The sequence below is a fragment of the Monodelphis domestica genome, chromosome 2 (assembly GCF_027887165.1).
Source record: "Monodelphis domestica isolate mMonDom1 chromosome 2, mMonDom1.pri, whole genome shotgun sequence".
Taxonomy (NCBI): Eukaryota; Metazoa; Chordata; class Mammalia; order Didelphimorphia; family Didelphidae; genus Monodelphis; species Monodelphis domestica.
Genome location: NC_077228.1, coordinates 531096714 through 531103399, shown reverse-complemented (window position 1 = coordinate 531103399; position 6686 = coordinate 531096714).

The following is a 6686-nucleotide window of genomic DNA, read 5'->3' as shown; positions in this document are numbered from 1 at the left end:
CTTGAGGGACAGACACTGTAGTTGGGCAGTTGATTTTTTGAATCCCAGGGTTGGACTTTGCATTTATTTCTATTATCTGATCAAAGGATTTAGAGCTGAAAAGGACCCACCTTCACTCTATAGAAGAGGCTGGACACAGAGAGACCTCGCTGGGGGTCAGACAGGCAAGAAGTAGCAAAGCAGGATTTGTAACGGCAGATCCAGCAATTGTTTCCTGACAAGAGACCTGCCCAGGCGGGTTCCTCCACCATGCTGCGTCTGCTCCATCTGTAAAATGGGGGCACTAAAGCCTGTGCCAGAGGGCAGGGCTCTTGTGAGAATCAAGGGAGTTGGAAGGAGCCAGGCCAAGCTGAAAGCATCGCACAAATGTCAGAGCTCTCCATGGAAGCACCCTGGCCCCAGCTGCCCCCCGTCTGTTCTTCTCCCCTCCCTCAGGTCCATGTGCCCTTCATTTACTCCAGTACCCACCCCGGAGCCGGAACCAGCCTGTGGCTGGGGGAAAGGCAAGAGAAGGAGGGACATGGTCAGGCAGGGGCAGTTCTCATCCCTCCAAACCTCTGGCCAAGCCTATGGGAGACAGACCAGGTGGGGGAAGATTTGTGAAGGAGGCGCGCCCTCTGGTGGTCACTCAGGGAAGGGCGAGGAGCTGCTCTTCTCCACGTGAGCCCCCCTGTCCATTTCTTTCTTTTTAATTGAATTTAATTCACTGGGTGGCAGATAGGGAAGGGCACTGGCGATCCTTAGCCCCAGAGGAGTCAACATCCGCCCTGAGCTGGTCCTCCCTCCCTTCTTCGGGATAGCTTAGGAAGTATGAGCAGAGGAGGCAGGGAGAGGACGCCCCCTCCCCCATTCTTTTTTCTTTTTCTTTCTTTCTTTCTTTCTTTCTTTCTTTCTTTCTTTCTTTCTTTCTTTCTTTCTTTCTTTCTTTCTTTCTTTCTTTCTTTCTTTCTTTCTTTCTTTCTTTCTTTCTTTCTTTCTTTCTTTCTTTCTTTCTTTCTTTCTTTCTTTCTTTCTTTCTTTCTTTCTCTCTCTCTTTCTTTCTCTCTCTCTCTCTCTCTCTCTCTTCCTCCCCCCTCCCTTCCTCCCTTCCTCCCTCCCTTCCTTCCTTCCTTCCTTCCTTCCTTCCTTCCTTCCTTCCTTCCTTCCTTCCTTCCTTCCTTCCTTCCTTCTTTCCTCCCTCCCTCTGTCTCTCCCTCTGTCTCTATCTCTGTCTCTCTCTCTGTCTCTGTCTCTGTCTCTCTCTGTCTCTCTGTCTCTCTCTCTCTTTCTTTCCTTCCTTAACTTCTTAGTATTAGAAGAGCAGTAAGGTCTAAGCAATGGGAGTTAAGTAACTTGCCCAGGGTCACCCAGCCAGGAAGTTTCTGAGGCCAGATTCCTCCTCTTTCTTCTTGATTAGAAACTCCACAGAAGAACAAACCAAGGCCCAGAGAAATGAAGTCATTTGCCCAGAGTCATGCAGATAATGAGAGCCAGAATTCCTTAAGAGAAATTTTATTAACGTACAGATATAAAATATGACATAACAATCGTTAACAAAGTTATTATATATATATATATATATATATAATAGCACACCTGGGGATTGAAAACATAAACTAGGCATATTAAAAGAGACTTTTAAAAGGGTAAAGGACATGCTTATACAAAACTATTTCTAATAGAAGTGCTTTTTTGTGGTAGCAAAGAATTAGAAACTGAAGGGCATCCATCAATTGGGGAACGGATGAACAGGTAGATGGTGGCACATGGTTGTAATGGAATGTTAGGAAATGAGGAGGAGGAGGAGTTCAGGAAAAAAGAACTCCGTGAACAGATGCAAAGTGAAGTGAGCAGAACCAGTAGAGCACATATTTAGCAACAACTTTGCTATTCTTAGCACTAGGGCAGGAGGGAGGACTAGAGGAGGCATGTCCTGTGCCGGAGGAAGAGCTGGGCCTTTGGATGCAGACCAGTGCTAGATCTCACTATCTTCACTTTTGGGGGGTTTGTTCAAGTTTCCTGGGTAAAGTCTGAGGCCGATGGCTCCCTGCCTCCAGGATGTGGGAGGGAAGGAGGGAGGACATTTGGGTCAAATGTAAAAAAGGGGGTAAACTTGTCTTTTCACGTAATGGAGGAGAGAAACAAACCGGGGCCATGTGCAGGCCGTGGTATGGGCAATGACGCTGCTGGCAATGAAGCTGCTGGTCGGAATTCATTCCAGCTCCTCTTGGAGTACCCAAAGGATTTGTCAGTAATTCCTTTGTTCCTCCAGCAATCTCTGAGAAACACCAGAGACTCCTGGAGCACAAGAGGCTTGGAGTAGGGGCCAGGGCTGGGGTCTTCTGGAGGGCTGTTACAGGAAGGAAATTCGGCCTGGCCCCGGAATACAGAACCAGGAAGGAGTTTGAAAGGGGCCGGTTTGGGGGTGAAATCCCCCAGACCAGGAGAGCTGTCTAAGGAGGAATCAATCTTCAAGCTTCCATCTCCCCCTAAATCTGAAGGTCCTCTGCTGCCCCAAGGCCAGACATCTCCTCCTCCTCACTCCTGATGGTCTCTCCAATGATGGGCCGACTGTCTGTGTTTGAGTTTCTCAGTGGAACACTTTCCTGCCGTCAGAATTGGACATTCTGGAGCCCTGGATGAACTGTGTGAGAGGAGACCTCCCTCCTGTCCATCCCAGAGACCCTGGGGCCCTGGCTCCTCCGAGGTGCCCCATGCCACGGCGGGGGATGCTGCCACCAGGCAGGAGTAGGGGGCAGGAAGCACGACTGGGGGAAAGCTTTGTGCCCCCCCTATTTCGGTATCCTCGGCCAAAGCCCCAGTCATCCCACCCTAGGTAGAGCTCCACAGTGGAACTCAAGGGGTACCCCGGACAAGTCTCTCACTTCACCTCTGAAGACCTCAGTTTCCTGGTCTATGAAAGGAGGCGAGCTGGCAGGATGGAGGGAGCAGAGGGCATGCCCAGCTTTAGGTCAGCAACTCCCTCATTCCACATGGAAATCCTCCCTCCTGTTTGACTGAAAGGAAACACCGAGTCCTGCCCCTTCTGAAGAGTGCCCAGTTAGGACTGCAAGACAAAAGGTACCATCGGGGCAAATTCCCTGCCCGTTTGCCACTCCGGAAGCTTTGTGGGGTCTCTTGTGGCGTGTGGTTGGGCTTTCAGGAATTGATTCTGGAGAAGTGAAAACAGGAATTTTTCATCCTCCCCCACCCCCAATATTTTAATATTGTGTAACAAGAGGCAGTGTGGGCTGGGGATAGAATTGGAGTCAAGAAGACCTGGGTTCAGGAACCATCCCTTGATGGGGTGGCAAAGTGACTCTGTGGATCGAGAATCAGACCTGGAGACCAGAGGTCCTGGGTTCAAATTTGACCTCAGTGTGACCCTGGACAAGTCACGTAATCCTCATGGCCAAGCCCTTTCTGCTATTCAGCCTTGGAATTGATATATAGAATTGATTTTAAATGGAAGGTAAAGGTTAAAACAACAACACTCTTCCATATACTATTTGTGTGATCCTGGGCAAGTCCCGAGCCCCTGCTCATGGGCTTCCCTTTAACAATCAGCCACTAGACACAGTCTGTTCTTGGCAAAGGCATTTACCCAAATGACAGAGTAAAGGCCGTTTTTATGACATTCCTCCCCAAAGCTAGGGCGTCCAGCCTCCATGGGAAGAGGAGACTTGGGTTCTGAGTGCAGTGGCCACAGGGCAAGATGGCGGCCCCAGACTTGACTCCTGGGTCTGATTAGAGGAGAAGGGCAGGGGTGAGGAGCAACCTTCTCGCAGCTCTATTTTTATCTAGTTACACTTGTTCTATGCTGCTATGGAAAGAAACCAGCAGCCCCATGTTTAGCTCTCAGCTCTGTCCCTCACTGCTTGGGTGACCTCATCTGCCACTGGGAGGTTGGACTCAGTGGCCCCTGAGGTTCTTTCTGGCTCTTTGGGCTTCAGCTTCATCTCCTGGAAACTGGACTGGGTGACCTCTGGGGTCCCTTGGGCCTTCACTCAGGGTCGCCCTGGAGTGAACCCCCAGTGCCCCTGCCCTGTTGTGGCTCTGCCCGCCGGCTGCCATGAGGGAAACATTTGGCCAACCTCAGGCCCTTTCTCAATGGGAGCCTCCCTTCTAGGATATGAAGGCCACAGCGGCAGCAGGTTTCTGGGTTCCTGAAGGCCTGAGGCGTATTAGGGGCTCACGGTGGCCCCCCCAGCCCGCCCCAGCTCACCCTGTGTCCTTACACTGTCTCCATCCCCTCCCCTTGTGTTCGCCGGGGCTGCTTATCGTCTAGCCCAGCCAAGTTGGCACTTCATCTTGCCTGGTGTTTTCTCTGTCTCATCTGTCTCCCTAATCTGTGTCTCTTATCTGGCTCCTCCCCTAACATCCTAGTCATGGCAGGAGGTGAAACTGGGTCCCCGGCAGCTCTGCCAGCAGAGCTGGAGGTCTGGGGAACCCTGGCATCGTCAAGTCGGCAGGACGCAGCCAACGCAATCCCTGGGTTTTACATATGGGGAAACTGAGGAATAAGAGAACCATCAGCATGTGGCAGATATGGGGGGGGCGGGGCTGGGCCTTCCATTTCAGTGCAAAAATGTGCATTTAGGCTGCTCACTAGTTTTTATTTCCGATGGGGGAAGTTCCCAGGGACTTTCCGGGTGACCTAGGGGTCCCCTTTAATATGTAAATGTTTGGCAGGGCTCTTGAATGGGCCAGTGTGAATGGGGAGAGAGTGGGTGGCCATTATTCCTCTGTGAAGAGGAGGAAGGGGGAAGGAGGAGGAGGAGGAAGAGGAGGAGGAGGAGGAGGAAGAGGAGGAGGAGAACTTCTGCTGGGATGCCCAGGAATGAGAGAAGAAAGAAAGCACTTGTTTGAGGGGGGCAGGGAGCAGGAAAAAGAAAAGGCCGAGGAAATGGGGGAGCCTGGGCTCCCTAGGAACAAGGGGTGCCTCTTAGGAAGTCTGGGGTGAAGGGCGCTGGAGTAAATGAAATCCTGCTTCCTGCATGCCCGAGTTAGGCTAGATGACATTCATCATATTGCATACATACGATGACCACATGTAAGGAACTGAATCTTGAGCACATCTCCTGTGAGGGGGATGCCCGGGTGGGGGGGTCTTGGCTTAGCTGACATCCTCCTCTCTAGGGAGCACCGCGAGCCTTCCATACTTTTCCACGTGCCCCCCCCCCCCCATAGGTCCTTGGACAAGTCACTCCCCTTCTGGACCTGCTTCCTGTAAAAGGAGGGGTTGGACCAGGCGGCTCCAAGGTCCCTCGAGGGGCCGTTGGGATGAGAACATGGGACCAAAGATCCAGGTCGGCGGGGAAGCGGCCTGGCACTCCGGGCTGGAGGGGGTCTTCCCTCGAGGGTAACTCAAGTACTCTGGAGACCTTGTGCTGCTAGAATGGCGGCTCTCCTATTCGTTATCATTAGAAGTGGTGGCGGAGCTCCGGGTACCAGAAGATGGAAGGCCTCGTGGAGCCTCCAGCAGAGAACTTTGTCCTGGACTCCCTCCAGACACACAAACGGGCAGAACAAAGGGAAGGCGCGAGTCCTCTCCTCCGGGCTGAGCGGGGCCGTGTTTGGAGAGAAAAGCTGGCACAGTCGGAAATCCAGAGGGGCCTCAGAGAGTCCAGTTGGGGAGCCTGGTGGAAGGGAAAAAGAACGAGGAGGCAGGGAGGCCCCATGGGGAGGTGATCACGACTTTGGGGGCAGCACGAGGAAGATGGGTGGGGAGGAGCGGTCAGAGGGCGTTTCAGGCAGGGAGAACAGTGTGAGCCATGGCGAAGAGAGAGAATCCTGAATGACCATCCTGGAGGGACAGGAAGGAGAGCGCAGAGGGAAGTCTGGTCTCTATTTAAGGGGATCCCTATTGGAGGGGACCTCGAATGCCAGGTGAGGATCACTCAGGAGTCCACAGGGCTCTGACCCCCAGAACTAAGGATGCGTCCACTCCCCCTGCATCACCCACTCCTCCTGCATCCATCCACCCATGTCCCCATTTCCTACTTCCTGCTGTCTGGGAAAGGGACGAAGAAGAGTTGTGGGGCCCCATCGCTACCACAAGGGACTGTGTAAGAGGGGTGACGTGGAGCTGACTAGTGCTTATAGCCTGAGGGGCCAGAATGGAGGGACATGCTGGTTTTGGGGGGTCATTTGTCTTATTCAAAATAAATCACTTTTCAGAGAAATCTGGAAGACTCCTATGAACTGATGCTGGAGGACATCGGCAGAACCAGGAAAACTATTCACAATGACCACAACAAAGCAAGCAGAAAGAATAACAAAGCACTGAATGCCATCTGATTATGAGGACCAAGTTGGGCCCCAAAATGGGGGTGAGAAAACAGGCCTCCTCTCTTTTCTTTGGGTGGGGAACCTCCAACTCTAGTTCTGCAGGACTCCCCCCACCGCCACGCACACCCTCTTTCTTTTTTATTCTTTATTATAAGGACCAGGGAGGGGAAGGAAATATAGTTAGAAAGGAAGGTCATCTACACAAAAGATTTCAATAAAAAATGTAAAAATAGATCCGATAGGAAAAGAAAATATTCCACTGTATAATGAAATTAGAGGGAGAAACTTGGTGACCATCTAGGGGAGGATCAGAGGACAGAGAATAAACCATATTGAGTGGACCAACTGAGAGTCTTTCTGCTCTAATCCTGCCTCTAACACCATCTAGCCAATCACCCAACTACTCTGAGCCTCAG